General features: G+C 44.1%; 1 protein-coding gene across 2 annotated transcripts in view; it reads left to right on the forward strand.

The window, feature by feature from the left end:
* Positions 1–16,277, forward strand: part of ATG4B (autophagy related 4B cysteine peptidase) — a 2,287,566-nt gene that overhangs the window by 279,682 nt on the left and 1,991,607 nt on the right. The window lies entirely within an intron of this gene.

Raw genomic sequence — 16,277 nt, forward strand, 5'->3', positions numbered from 1 at the left:
AGAGTGGGCTGTAGAAATATTACAAGTAAAATTGTAATACAAATGGTCCAAATAAACACTGAAACACTATGTATTGAAAAAAGAAGTGGTTTATTTAAAAAAAATAAGAGTAGGCCTAGATCCATCTTGGAGCAAATAAGTACTATCAGACACAACGCTATGCTTGAAGGTACACAGACTAAAGCATATAACCTTATTTGGAACACCTAACACAAGTTCTTTTGATGTCAAAACCAATATTTACATTTACATTACTTTCAGTAATACCAGGGTAGTAGACCCTATCCGTTGTACTGTGATGCTCAGCAAGAAATCACATACTCTAACTGGACAATATATTTTGAATGGATTGTGTCCTCCAACGTATTCCTCATCTTTGACCTGTAATGTCCACAGCTGTGCTGCTTTGGAATTTTTTTTGACAGCGGGCGTCCTTGCATCGATGGCGTTGGGTCGATGTCCCTCCAAAGCCTCCGTCGAGGGTGATGTCATAGGATGTTATAAGTAGCATGCACAGCGCCCGTAGCCTCAGTTCCGTGTTTTTTCTGCAAACGTGTTTGCTTCGAGAGCTTGGCGTGCCTCGTGTCTTCTACTTCGTATTCTGCGATTATGTCATCATCTTCCACCACGATAACCCTGCGGTCTGGCTTTAAGAAGTGTTGGGACTGTGGGTCCAAGATGTCCATCACGGACCTGCACCGTATCTGCTTGTGGTGCCTGGGCGAGGACCATGCCACGGACGACTGCTCGAAGTGTCAGTCGTTGACTGCCAAGGCCTTGCGAGGCAAAAGGGGAAATTGAAGGTAGGCCGTGTTTCCAAGCCCCATAAATCAAATCTGCTGGTATGTCGACCGACGAGTCGAGGGAGTCTCCTTGTTGGAAGACATCCAGGAGGTCTAGGTCCCGGAGTGGTTCGTGCCACTCTGTCGAGGCTGTCCCGGACCTAGTAGCGTCACCGTTCGCCTTCCCCGTCCTCATTGGGAGACGACTACCTGACAAAAATGTCATGCCCCACTAAATCCTCTACCCTCGAGGAATGGGAGTCTTTTCGGGAGCAAATGTTGAAAATATTTTAATCTCACAGCACAGTTCCGTACGTCACTTCAGTTGAAGCTGGCAAAGAACAGTCTTGGTCGGATGCTTGTGTGCCCTCAGACCTGGGTAGTCGGCGCGATAAACATTGGGAGCCTTCGAGGTCCCGTTTTGATAAGGCATCAGGGGATCGCCAGAGAGGTGCCAGGGCCAGGTCCAGGTCACGGTCTTCATCCGCGACAAAACTGTCGAAGCCTGTGAAGTTGTTGAAGGTGTCGACGCCATCGGCATCGAATGAGTCTATGGGGTTCTTACCCCTGGTCAGGCTTTCAAAGCCTTCAACGCCTTTGCCGATGCCATCGGAGCTGTTGACGCCTATTGGGCAGAATTTACCGGTGGAACATCTGTGGCTGTTGGACCTCCAAGGAAGGCTACGTCTAAATATATGAAGCCAGTCCCTGATAAGAGGTGTACTCCTCTCCCTAGGAAGGAGTTCATTCAGTCGCTCCAGAATATTTCTGAAGAGGAAAAGGTGTCTGAGGAGGAGAATGTGCCCTTTGGTCTTCCTTATGGGACACCTGGGGCTCCAGAATGTCTCATTTCCCAGGAAAGTCTGATTGAGGATCTCCGTCAATCATTGCATGATGCCAGTGGTCTAGACATGTCTCCTCAGATGGAGTTTGGGAAGCCCGAGTCTGGTGATCATGCCGAATCTTCCTATTGGAGGCTGATGTTGAAGGTTGTAGAGTACCTGGGTTGGTCCGGGCCTCCGTTTGCTTATGATCAGGATGACCTTACCGACATCTTGGATCATGGTCCGTCCACTGTCCCGGTGTTGCTATTTCATGTGGCTCTGCAAAAGCGGGTGGCTGCTACTTGGAATGCCACGAAGCCTATTCCGGCGGTTAACAAGTCGTTGTCAAGGCAATACCGCCCATCCAGTAGCAACCCTGGCTACCTGTCCACACACCCTACTCCCGAGAGTTTGGTGGTCTAGGCGGCTACGGCTACCTCAAAGCAGGCAGCGTACCCTACCATCCCTCCTGATGGGGATGATAAACGCATGAATGGATGGGCCCGCAAGGTATTTTGTGCTGGGAGTATGGTGCTGAAATCGGCCAACTCCCCCTGTGCCTGGCAACATTTTCGCACACTCTGTGGAATTGTATTGCGCTTGCAGCTGAGCATATTCCCGAAGGGGAAGAAAGGGATGGCTTTCTAGCTATTATGCAGGATGGCAAGGATGCCATGTGTGAATCCTTTCAGTCTGGGTTGGACACTGCTGATAGTGTTGCAGGGTCCATGGCTACGAGCACTGTGATGCACAGATTTGCGTGGTTGCGCAAGTCTGGTTTTGCACCTGATGTGCAGACCTGTCTTCTCAACATGCCCTCTGATGGGTCGCATCTTTTTTGCAGCAAGGCTGACGAGAGCCTTGAGAAGTTGCAAACCCTCAAGGCAGCTGCCAAATGTTTGGGCGCAGCTGTCAGAAATCCTCTTCCTTTTCATCCTAGGGGACAGCAATGGAGGGGTGGTTCCTTTCGCTATTACTCCTCATTTGTAAAGGCGAAAGGAATGGCCAGTCAAAGGGGCCAACATAGGTTCACCCGTGGTGGATGAGGTAGAGGTGCCGCAGCTGCTCAGGCAGCTGCCTCTTTGCCATCAGGCACTGCCACTGCTAAACAGCTCTGAGGCCAGATCTCATTGTTCTCCGGTGGGGGCCAGGCTGTCGCAGCATCTCGAAGAAGGGCGAGCCATTACTTCAGAAGCATGGGCTCTGGATACAATAGCCTACGCTTACTGCCTCCCTTTTCTCCAATAGCCTCATGACAATCCACAGGGGAAACCCTCTTTGAAGAGTCCGGATCCGCTCCTTGTGCAGGAGATTTTAGCCTTGCTGGAGAAAGGCGCTATAGAACCAGTGCCTGTGGCGGAGTGGAGCAAGGGTTGGTATTCCCCTTATTTTTTGATACCCAAAAAGGACGGAGGACTGAGACCCATCTTGGACTTGCGTTACTTGAACAAGTTCCTCAAGAAGGACAAGTTCAAGATGGTCACTCTTTCTCAGATCCTTCAGTCCCTCCAACTTCAGGATTGGTTGGTGTCATTGGACCTGCACGATGCGTATTTTCATGTGCCGATCCATCTCAAGCTCAGGAAATACCTCAGGTTCACAGTCGGCAGATCCCACTATCAGTTTCGGGTCCTGTCATTCGTGTTCACCTCCGCTCGAGGGTTTTCACCAAGGTCGTGGTGGTGGCAGAGCATCTCAGGAGAGGGGGATTCACGTCTACCCATACCTGGACGATTGGCTGATCAGGGCACGTTCTCCCGAACAAGCATTGGATTATCTGAAGGTCACCTGCCGCTTCCTTTACAAGCTGGGCTTCTCATTCAACTTCAAGAAGTCGCATATGACACCATCTCCACTACTTTAGTACATAGGGGCAGTTTTGGACACTTCCTTAGGGATGTGCTCGCACCCAAGGAGAGGGATCATCAGATTCTTCATATGGTCACAAAATTTCAGGAAGCCTAGTGTCTTCCAGCTTTCGAATTCTTAAGGTTGCTCGGCCTCATGGCATCCTGCATTTTTCTGGTGCCAGAGGCCGGCTTGAGAATGAGATCCCTTTAGTGGGCTCTATGTACTCGATGGTCCCAGTTCTCAGGCAGGATGTCGGATCTCCTTCATGTTCTACTCTCGGTCTCGCAGGTGCTTCTGTGGTGGGCTGACGAGAAGAATCTCACGAAAGGAGAGCCTTTTAGGCAGCCATGGCGGGATGTCACAGTGGTGATGGACGCTTCCCTGACAGGATGGGGAGCTCATGCCGACTAGCTGTCCACCAGCGGTCGTTTGTCTCAATCAGAGTGCAGACTTCACATCAATCTTTTGGAGCTGGGAGCCATCAGGCTGGCACTGAAGGATTTCCTGCCGTCTGTACGGGGGAAGAATGTCCTTATAATGATGGACAACACGGTGGCAATGCATTACCTCAACAAGAGAGGGGGGTGGGGTCACTGCCTCTGTGCAATACGAGAGGGAATGTCCCTATCGGCGGTTCATCTAGCCGGCAAGGAGAACATGGCGGCAGACGCTCTGAGCAGGCAGAGTGTGGTCTCTCACAAGTGTGAACTAGTTCAGGAGATCTTCGCCCTTTGGGGAACCCCACAGGTGGACCTATTTGCGACTGGTGCCAACCGGAAATGCGAAAGGTACTGCTCGAGGGAATTTCCTCTGCGAGGAGCTCTAGTAGACGCATTTGTTGTGGAGTTGCTCTTCCCGCTACTGTATGTGTTTCCTCAGATCCCCGTCATCCCTCAAGTTCTCAGGAGGTTGAGAAGGTTCGGGACCCACATGATACTCATTGCTCTGGGTTGAGCCAGGAGAGCGTGGTACCTGGACCTTCTAGACATGTCCATCTGTCCTTCAATGCATCTTCCCCAACAAGAGGATCTTTGTTCGCGAGAGGAAGGTTGGGTTTTCCATCCAGAGGTCAAGACTCTCAACTTTCACGCATGGTTTCTGAGAGGTTGAGATACAGGGATAGGGACCTCCTGGATGACGTGATGAAGGTGTTGCTTTTGGCTAGGTGGCCAGCAACAAAGTCCCTGTACCGTTTCAGTTGGTGTGAGTTTTGCAACTGGTGCAGAGGAAAGAATGTGGATCCTTTTCAGTGCTCTATTCCGGAAGTTCTCTCCTTCTTGCTTTCTTTGGCCCACAAGGGTCTTCAAGTGGGCACCATTAAAGGTTATTTGGCAGCGCTGTCTATATTTAAGCGCTCTTCAGAGAAATGCTCTCATTTTAAAATTCCACTGATCACTCCGCTTTTGAAAGGGCTCACAAATGTGTTCCCGCCATTGTCGTTTCAGGTGCCGGTCTGGGACATTAATTTGGTTTTAAAATTTCTGATGGGTGCTGCGTTTGAACCTTTGCACTCTAGCCCATTAAGAATGTTGACACTTAAAACTGTTTTCATGGTTGCAGTCACATCTGCTAGAAGAGTGAGCAAGTTGCAGGCACTTTCTTCCAAGCCACCCTTTACTTTGTTCCACAAGGACAGGGTTGTATTGAGAGTACATCCGTCCTTTTTACATAAGGTTTTGTCAGAATTGCATTTGAGTCAGAAGGTGGTACTCCCCACTTTTTATCCTCCTCTTCATCCTAGTAAGGAAGAGGAAAGGCTCCATAGGTTGGATCCTAGAAGAGCTTTTATCTCTCCAGGATGAGAGTGGACGACCAGCTTTGTGGGGTATACGAGCCACCGTTTAGGACAGGCTGTTTCTAAGCAGACATTGTCTACGTGGAGTATCCTCACTATTTCAGAATGCTACTGGTTGTCTTGGAAGGACCCTCGTGAGGGTCTGCAGGCTCATTCCACCAGGGGCTTTGCTACTTCAACAGCCCTCCAGAGGGGGGTGCCGGTAAAAAATATCTGTGAAGCTGCAACGTGGTCTTCTATACACATGTTTGTTAAGCATTACTCCCTGGATACTTCCCATGCTCAGGATGTTGCCTTTGGTAAGACAGTGCTTTACTCTGCCATTTAATTGGATATGTCTAAATTCTTTTCCCTCCTCCAAACATTATTACTGCTTTGGGAGTCTGTCATAGATGAGGAATACATTGGAGGACACAATCCATTCGAAGAACAAGTTACTTACGTATTCCTCATCGCCCTGCCAGCCTACCCCTGTCATGAATTTCCATGCCATTACAACTTCAGTCAATGCTGTGTTTTGGGCATGTGTCCCACACATTGTGATACATGAACTGAGGCTACGGGCGCCGTGCATGCTACTTATAACATCCGATGACGTCACCCTCGACGGAGGCCTTCAACGGTACATCGACCCGACGCAAGGACGCCTTCTGCTGAAAGAATTTCCGAAGCAGTACAGCTGTGGACATTACATGTCATAGATGAGGAATATGTTGGAGGAACATCCAGTTGAAAGAACGTTACCAGTTTGGTAAGTAACTTGTTCTTCTCTGATCTATTAAAACTCAGATACTAGGCACAGTATAAACCAATACTCTGATACAGTATAACTGTTATTCTAGGGGAGTTGGACCTTGGGGTGTAATATTCAATTACCGTTTCTTTTCAGTTCAAATGTTATTGTGAGAGAGATTTTGAAGACTGCTACAAATCATTTAAATCTGGAAGTGAACCTTTCAACTAGTTCCGATTTTGGAGGGTAAGGCTCCTTTGCAATGTTTTGTGGCATTGTATGTGTCCTGGGAACAACATTGGGATCCATTCCATGAGTATGTTTGGCCAACACAGTCAATGTCAGATCTTCCACAAATTCCAAATCCATTTCCTTGTATATTGGCTTGGCCACCAATTGTTTGCCTCGTTTTGTAAAGGCCATGAGGTAACGAAGCATCCCGAATGTTGCTGCAGTTTTCACTTGTTCCCTCCCGATTTTCTCAAGTACAGCTAGTCTTGTTCTGGCCTCCACACCATCTATGCCGAAATGCAACCTTTTGGGCCTGTACTTTAGGCACATATTATGGAACACCTCCAAATCTCCAGTATGACAGAATTCTGAGAGTCCCTTCAAGTCTCTTGAAAGCGTTTTATCGTACACGATCTTCTCAAGTGCTTTGTGTGGAGGCGAACATGGCACCAACCACTTCTTACGTTCCTGCTCCTTCGATAAAGGTCCACGTGCACATTCGTGGAAATGTTGGTTTTCTGTCCGAGTGTACGTTGGAACAATGGTGCATCAATGAATGCCATTTTTGAACTAGAATTTCGAAAGAAACCTCACAAGTTTTGAAGATCCACCAAAGATGGTTATTGATAGACTGACGCCACTTTACTAATCTAGTTTCCAAACCTTTTTTATTTTTTTTATCAGCAGCTGTAATTTTTTTGATTGATTTGGCAACGTGCCATAAATCAAATTAATGCAGAATGTGTGGAAACTGCACTCGCATGGCCTTGGCTATTGAAACGTACCTCTCAGTGGCTATCGCGTCTATTTGCATTCCCTTGGATTCCAGATGTTCGATGGATTTAATGAAACCATGTTTCCTCATGGCCACAGACGATGTACATTCTGACACTTGCACGATCACCAAACTCACAATTGTATTGCTTTCCATGTCTTGAAAATGGTATGTGCAGTACTTAGTGGAAATTCCTGGACTGTCATACTGTCAGCCAGCTAGCCTGAAACGTTTGCCAGAGAATGTACTGTCCATTGACATCTGTTCAACTTTTCAGGCATAACTAATAGCTCGGAATAAGAATTCCTTTTTGATATTTGTAGTACTGGGTTTTAGCAAGGAACTCAAGTCCCACAAATTGACAAACTGGAAATCTTACTGAAATTCGATCCGCCGAAGAGTAAAGCTGCTGAACAAAGTAGATTTCCAGCAGGCACTTTGCAGAGCATCGGTTGAGCAGACCGTGAAAATGTATAATGGAGGTGGACACAGCTGGCCAGGATTTTCAGGTTGGTGACTTGTAATACATGAGACACATTCACCAATGGCTCCCCGCATGTGTTCCCTCAATCACATTTCAGCATTTGTACTATCTGTAGCAGGCAGTTGTCGAATAAAATGTATTTTTGCTCCTTTAATAGCCAATCGTCTAGCAGTACTATTTTGTGACTCAACGGTGGTTGACCATTCCCACAAACTAGGCAAACTGAAGTTGAGATCTTGAGCAAATTCATCAGTCAATTATGTTGAAGCTTCAGCCTCTGTTACTTCAGGTTGTGATTTTTCCGCTTGAATTGGAGAAACTGGTAACAATAAATGTTTGCTGGGTGGAACCTTTTTAGAGTGTGTAGATTGTGTCAATGGGTCTGCGAGCAATTGCAATGCATCTTCATTGTCTTCAGTTTCATCTGGTCGAGGTTTGCACAAAGTAGCAATTGTCCATGGTAACTTTATATAGTTCCCAGGTGAGAGTCCATTCATTTTCCGGCCACTGGACATAAGCATCACAAGTCTGAATATTGCCTGGACCACGCTGCGCCTCAAATGGTAGTTGCTCCATTGTGAAATCCGTTTGGCAAGCGACATCTTTGGTTTCAGTTGTTGTCGGAGTATTTATACTCCTCTTCCTTCTGGGCCTCTAACAGATTTATGGAAAACATGCTCAATGTATAGCACACATACAGAAGATACTTGGCCTGCCCTTGACACGCATTTCCCCGTCTTTTTACTTTCAGACGTTTAATCAGGAGGGATGAAAGCAAATAGATGTAATAGGATATAGATACGTGTGTTACCAGATCTCATCGGGTACATATGCGTTTCATACTGGTACAGTTGCCAAGAAATGGTAAGTACTCACTTTAAAATAGTCATATAGGTGTTCTTAGTCATCTAGATTCCGTTTTATCCACATTTTTTAAATTGGGCTTTCTCTCAGTAATACGTGAGTTTTAAGTCGTCATTTCTAAAAGAGAAAGTGATACACTAAAGTGTTTTCCCTTCTATTGTAAATAGTTGAAACATTATGAAGTTCTTTATGCGCCACTGTTTTGTGCTCCATTATCGAAATTTTTTGTAGCGCTGCTGTTTCAGACAAAATAGTACCTTTTCTGAGCTTTGAATGCCGGTTTCCCTTGCTCGCAGTGTTTTCTTCGCGACATTGCAGCCGTTTGTTGATTTAAAATGGCCTCTGAACAAATCAACGTAATGACGCAGATGCGTTAGGTTCAAGCGGCCGCATCATTCTCTAGTCGCCATTTTGGATTGGGGTACCATGTACTTCTATTGCACCATTTAAGTTCTGGATAAACAAGTCATTGCTGGATTGTAAGCGGTTAATTATTGTTTGCAAATTCACTTGTGCATCCATTTAAATTAAAGTAATGGTGGCATTTTTCTCTTTTTTGTCTGTGTTTCAATATATTTTTGGGCTGTTATGGTTGAGTGCCAATTACTATAGAATATTATTGTGTGGGGTTTTCCCCTCTTACAATGGCCATACTTGTTATCAGCTCAATGGCTAATTCTATCATTCTATAATTAACAACAGTGTTTAATTTGAGATCTTGGTAGCAAATATTATAGTTACTGATCATTAACTAATGATGTTCTGTATTCTACTATTAAACTGATCAATTCATTGTTTGGGTACTTTGTTGCAAGGCCATAGTGAATCTCAAAATTATACAGTTTCTTGGAGACTGAAGGCATTACATTCATTGTGCAGAGGAATTGGCTAGTAAAAATCAAACGAAGCCTTAAACCAAAAGCATAAACAGACAAAGTCACAAACAATGATGCATCTCCATATCTGTGTTAGGACCTGTAAGGGATCTGTCCATTGAGCAGATCCACGATGCTTCTTTGCATCCAAGTAGATTTTCATGATTCCCTCCCTATTGGGGGCATTTCAACCCTCTCAAGTCCAAAAAACATAATGTAGAAGGGGGAAAAACACTTTTGTGTATCGCATTAAAAAATGTGAATAAAATGGAATCTAGACTAAGAATACGTACCTGACTATTTTAAAGTGAGTACTTACCATTTCCTGCCAACTGTACCAGTATGAAACACATATGTACCCAATGAGATCTGCTAACACAGGCATTTATATCCTATTACATCTATTTATTTTCAGTTTAATGTTCAAGTAAATTTTATCATCCCTCCTGATGAACCGTCTGAAAGTAAAAGACGGGGAAACATGTGTCGAGGGCAGACCAAGTATATTAAACTCGGAGGAATGACAAAGCATATTGAATCCATATAAATTCGATCAATCTGTAACCTAGCATTAGATTTTTTTCAAATAAACAGCTGGACAATTGGTGCAAACATATTGGATTTACCTCTTCTTTTTAGTCTAAAGGCACTGGACAGTCTCAGTACCAAAATCCGAAATTGCTGCCTTTGTATATGACAACTTAGGAAAAAGTAAAGTGATTCGCCAAACAGCTGCTTTAAAGCTGTACATTCATACTATACACATAGAAGATACAATTTTCCAACTAAAAACATAATTTGACAAAAACCTCAGCTTAAAAGTGTCTCCAAAACAAACTGGTTTCTTCTTTACCTTTGTTTTGTTATTTTGCTTCGTAACCGTGGCCTTCTTTGTCGACCACAACATCAACCTGGAAAAAACAGCTTTTTTATATGGGTTAAATAAAAAAAATGTATTTCCACGCAAACAAACATGTACATATCTACAAACGGGACCAACTTGACGGACTTGAAAACATTACAACATTATAAAAATGTATTCAATATGATGCCCAATTGTATTTCATATTAGGTTATGTATACCTCTGGTCCATGTGCCTCTTCTAATTCCACACCTTGAGTACATTCCTTGAATAGAAAAATCATTAAAAAAAAAAAGTCAATCGTACTGAAAATGTTAAATCTTTCATCGCACAGAGCACTTCCGCACAAAGTAGTTAAAAATGATTGCGACCCATATACTATAAGGTTTGTGGTTGCAACACAAATGGAACATTCATATGAAAATACCCTCAAATAGTGTACGTCATTTGGTCATAATATACATTTCAGATTTCACCTGATAACCTTCCAAGATGACGCATGGACTTGATCTGAGATCACCCTGTAAAACGTAGTTTGCTTTGTAATGTTTCCTTTATAATTTATTCTGCATTAGGGAAGAATTAGGGAAGAAGCGTAATGTTAGAACCAAAATCAGAAATGTTTGAAACCGTGCAAGGTTACATGCGTTTCAGGCTCAAATTATATCCTCTGTAGGATTTACTTTAATTCTAGCAAGTGAACTGTAAGTACGCATAACTCGTAGTCTGACCTGTTGCAAAGGAGTAAGTGATTGTGGTCGAAGTTCCAGAATCCCCCTATAACACAGTACTTGTTTTAATACGGAACAAAAAGCTAAATGAAACTGATAAAATTAGATTCAGACGATGGTACATATGGAGAGACAGAAACCTGTGAACGCCATTTTGTGTAAAAAACCAATACTATACATAATAATTTCCAACATGTTGAAATTCCAAACATAACACATGCACGTAGTTCAATCGCATATAAAGGACTAGTACAATATAATTACTTGATAGGCGAGTGAGGTGGTTGTTGGCTCCGGAAAAGTAATTGATGCAGAATCTTGCTCCTTCATTTTCAGCACATTGTCAGAAAATAGTACAATGGAAAAGGTAAATTAATATTAGAAATGTGGCCACATCAACGCTTTAAAATATCACTTTGTGCAAGTCGCTAGGGCTCACCATTGGGATACTAGACGTGTCAGTGGTTTCGTCACTGGTGAGGGTCAATGTGCTCTACGTAAAGGATATGTCAACCAACACATTTCGAAAACAGTATGTGACTTTTAAAGGACACTAAGGACGTTTTTTAAGGGTCACATTTCACTGAATTATTAGAAGCTCCCGAAAGCGGGGATAGATGAAGTATACTAAAGTGAAACTTTCGAAAATTCTGTTGAATCTGGTTACTATGGAAACTCAAGTAATATAACTTTAAATAAACACTGAAAGCTCTGAATCATTCATGAAGTTATCTTATCAATACACTACTTTTAAATAAATCGAGAGATCGTAGAGAATTCTTACTTATGCAGACCATCGTCCTACATACCAAAAAACATAACAAGGTCATCGTCCACTACTCACCTTAGCCTGTGTGCCGAAATTGAGTCGGAATTGCATTTGGAAGCAATTTACAAAGAATTCTGGGTCGATGCTTTTTTGTGTACTTTGATTGTTTGTACATATTGTCGGTAGTGCATGCTGCAGAGGCGTAATCGATTGGCCCTCACGATGTTCAAGACGGCCTGGGCGCTACTCTCAATCTTGTCCACTGGAAAACCGCAATTTGTAATCCATCTTCTTATTAAATCAATATCATCTGAGAATGTATGCAGGACTGTGCCCTGAGTTTTGGCATGGCTCACAGAAGGGCAACTTGGAACGATACATGAAGGCATTCTTGAAAAGTCTGTATACTGTATGAATGTGAATAAAGGAATTATAACACAGCTTTGTCTGAAAAGTTTGTTTTAAAGAAAGAAAACCCGTGTAACCTAGTCGAATGAACTTGGCGATAACTTTCTTTTGTAACGTGTTACTCATCCGTAACGTGTTTCAAGCATTAAAAGAAAACTTGCTTACAAACATGGATCACGAAACATTCCATTCTATTACAATGCACAGTGTTGCAATGTGCTATTTGCCGAGATAAAAATGCATTAAACATTCGATAATGGTGAAGTCTTTGAGATAAATGAACATTTCCACTGAATGTACCCAGTATTGTAATCGATAGATACTTTCAGAGCAGCGATTGATGAACATAGGGAAGAAATAGGTGACCTATCCTTACTTGGACGAACAAATGAGCCGATTCAGCAAGCAGGTGAACAAGTAGCTGTGGAACGGGTATCCGGGGAACAGGTAGCTCGATGATGATATACCTTGTAGATCTCAGAGATGATTTCCTGGTAAATGTCAAGGTGTTCATAAAGGCTTCGAAAAGCAGGTGTGTATGTGAATGAGTGACATGTTCGTTGACACCCACTCAGCCTCGATGCCAATGTTTCACATCTGCCATACCCACCCACCCAGCCCCCTTGCGAGCGCATAGGCATGCTCGTACAGCATATAGGGCAATAGGGCCAGGGTTGAAACACAAATTGAAAATGCTTGTGTGGGTCTTTTTTTAAAAACGAAAGTGGCATAACTTTTTGGGCCATCAATATGCGGCTAGTGGTAGTGGACACTGTTGCTGGATATATATATTTTTTTTACATGCACAATTTGCATCACCTTTTCATCAAAATAAACACCTTTGGGTAATATTCAAACTGTGCCCGAAAAAGGAATAAATAGCGACTTCGAACTGTGTGCCACATGTTCATTGGTGCCTGAAAAAATCTTATGACCCAGTACGACCCTGTTCATAGGTGCCAACTGCCATTGATACTAGGGAGGAGGATGGCGGGGACGAGGTGAGCGCAAAAGGCCCAGAACACTGTTCAACGGACAAAAACATATGTTGATTGCAGGGATGGGGTCTTGAAGAGGGGAGTCTGGAGAAACGGGGTCTGGCCTGTCCATATGGACAACGGATATCATGGACCTGGAAGGAAGCTGCCAGCAAGCACAAGAGAGCTCACCAAACATGATGTAGGTCCCCAACACACGGACCTGAGACCCCACGATGGGGGCAGTCGGTGAACTAAGGAGGGCCAGTTCCTGTTTCACAGTACAAGTACCCAAAAAGTACAGAACTATGATAACGATGCACACCTTTTGATTTGTGACACACATTAATCTTGTTTGGATTATTATTGTTCTGTTTAATAGAAGCCACAGACTTTTATTGCCAACACAAAAACAAAGCCTCCATTATTTTGTATTATGCGTAATGTATATTTTCAATGCTACACAGAGGGTAGCTATTCAACAGCTTGTGGCACCTTGTGCGTCCACACCCACCCAGCTGCCTTTCGAGCGCATCGTCTAAGGTGTGAACTGCCATCGATACTGGGGAGGGAGGGAGGGAGGGAGATGGTTGGACTTGAAAAGGGGAGTCTGGAGACATTGGGGCTGGGAGGCCATGTGAACAATGGTCGGTGTGTGAAATTAACCCTTTGAGGGGCACATGGTTTTTGGCAAATCGAGTGTTATCACCCACCCCACCCCCTTGGGAGCGCACGGCCATAGGTGTGAACTGCCATTGATACTGGAGGGGGGGGGGGGCGGATGGGCATGAGGTGAGCGCAAAAGGCCTCGAACATTGCTGAAGGGATACAAACTTATGTTGATTGCGGGGTCTTGGCGAGGGGAGTCTGCAGACAGCGGGTTTGGGTGAGGTTATGTGAACAATGGTGCCTGTGCGGAAGATCCCTTTGAAGTATACGTGGTATTTGGCAACTTTAGTTGCCACCCACCCAGTACCGGAAGGGGGATAATGGAGGGGGGATGGATGGGGACAGGTGATCGCAAAATGGCACCAACCATTCTTTCATGACCCTCCTAGACGATTGAGCTTGTTCTTGACTCACAGAAAAATTCAAACCACTATTCGTGTATGCTCATTTGTATTTAATTTAATTTGGTGATGTTGATGGCACAAACAAAGTACAAATTGTATACTTGAGGTTGCAGCACAGTTTGTGAAAATCCCCTACACTGTCCACTGTCACTGGGGAATTTGGCGCGAATGTCTCGAACAACACAGGCGGGTATTCGTGGTCGAATGTGGAATCCAAGCCTCCCATAAAGCCACCATGTAAACGAACAATTGGCCACCAGCCTGTACCACCTGTGAAAGAGAAACATTCATATTTTAAATGAATGAACCTGTTAAGTGTACCACGTTACTTGAAAATGCATCCTAAATTTATGGCATAGTTGCCCTTAGAAAAGTAACTTTCTGGAAAAATGAACTTGTGCTGAAGTCTCGATACAATACAAAAGTGAATATCCATTCAACCCAGAACATTTTGGGCCATAGAGAAATATTGTTTTTTAGTTGAAAGTGAAAGACACGTAAGCGATAAACTCTGATTTCCAAAAAGCGAGAGAAATGTATTCAGTTTACAGACTAAATTAATTTGTCAGTGATCAATCAAAGTTACAACCATGTAGGAGAAAACCATGAAATGGTAGTCGTCTCAGTGGTCAGAATGACATCAGATCTAGAGTATACTTACTTGTTACATGGATTGCAAGGGTGAACTGTTGCGGGAAGGTTGTGCATAAGCACCATCATAATCCTCAACACGCACCTTGTGAGGCAGGCTGCCCTGAAGTCAAGCAGCTCGGTAACGCATAGCAGTGGTGTGTTTTCTATGGCTTTGTACGCCGAACAACCAGAGTTTTCTATGCAGCAGTGGTTCTCACCACGGTTGGTATGACCATGCAACGATTGCAGGTACACCAGGTTGAAAAGTCTTCCATGCGACTTGGCTCAGGCTCATGCTCCGATGATTCATCCTCCCAACTCATCTGTTTCCACGTCTTTCCCTTTCCATTAGTTCCTCATCGGAATATTCAGGCTTGTACTAAATAAAACGCAAGTAATAAGTGAAATCAGTTCTGCTAGTGTTAAGTACCTGTTCGCAGGGGCTTCGTACTAGGAAGATGGCTGAAAAGAGCAGAAACGAGTCACGGGCAATCCAAACTAAAGTGAAACGATTGACAAAGCAACTCCAATGTTGTCGGATCAGAAAAGGAATGTTTATACTTGTTGAGGAAAGGGGCGTCCTGGCATTTCCATGGAGACACGTCAATAGCTTGTGCACAGTAGGGATATAACGGTATACCGTTCAAGATACCGTGAACAACTTAATTGAACAATAATAACCGTCACATTGTTTATACCGGTATACCGTTTATACCGTGTGCTTTTCAATCTGATTTGGAAAGGCTGCAGTAAGCAAGTGCTGCGCAGTCTTGGTTTTTCACTGTTGAATGTGCCCTCTGCCAAGGGGGGCTTGTTTGGCAGACAAGAGCATAGGGAAAGTGAGGGCACATTAGTAAATGCAGCTTTGTTGCTGTGACCGCTCTTTATCTGTGATCAGTAGAGTCGGGTCAATTATCAGCCGACTTTGCGCAAATTGTGTTGAAAGCTGCCCAGTGCCTGAACCTTTGTGTTCCCCATGCAAAGCTGGTAACGATGAGCTGACTGACTGGCTATATAAGCATACCGGAGACTCCCGTTCATAGACTCCGCCAGACCTGGATTTCATGGGCAAACTAGATCAAAGTTATTTTGTTTCAGGCATTATTCATTTGAAAGGCAGTATACAGATCATAAACGTTTTCTGTTTAGAGAGAAAGAGGGAGAAGAAAAAAAAAGCGCATGCTACCATCAGCCTACATTGCTCTGTGGCATGCAGATTATCAAGATGGCAACATGTTCATCTTCACCAGTAGCCAGTGGGGGAGCTAAAAGCCTAAATGACCACTTAAGAAAAGCTATAAACCTATTAAGTTTGCTTTGCCAGTCACAGCGGGGCTCCCGCCCCCATCCACCCCTGCCGACCCCCTCTCCTCCTCTCCACACGTGTTTTTGTGTTTGGTGGAAGCAAGGGGTGGCATTTCGGTGGAAAGTATGTTGAAAAGCCCAATTCTGGCCCTGGGTGCCTGGTTTTGTTTGTGATGATAAATCTGACAATGTATGACCTTTTTAAGAAAATATTTGTTAAGATTGGTTACCTCCACCTGCCATACTGCGATAACTATGATATACTGTCATTTGGCAAGAAGGTTATCGTACCGCCATAAAACTA

Source organism: Ambystoma mexicanum, chromosome 10, assembly GCF_040938575.1.
Source record: "Ambystoma mexicanum isolate Mex_15411 chromosome 10, UKY_AmexF1_1, whole genome shotgun sequence".
NCBI classification, from domain to species: domain Eukaryota; kingdom Metazoa; phylum Chordata; class Amphibia; order Caudata; family Ambystomatidae; genus Ambystoma; species Ambystoma mexicanum.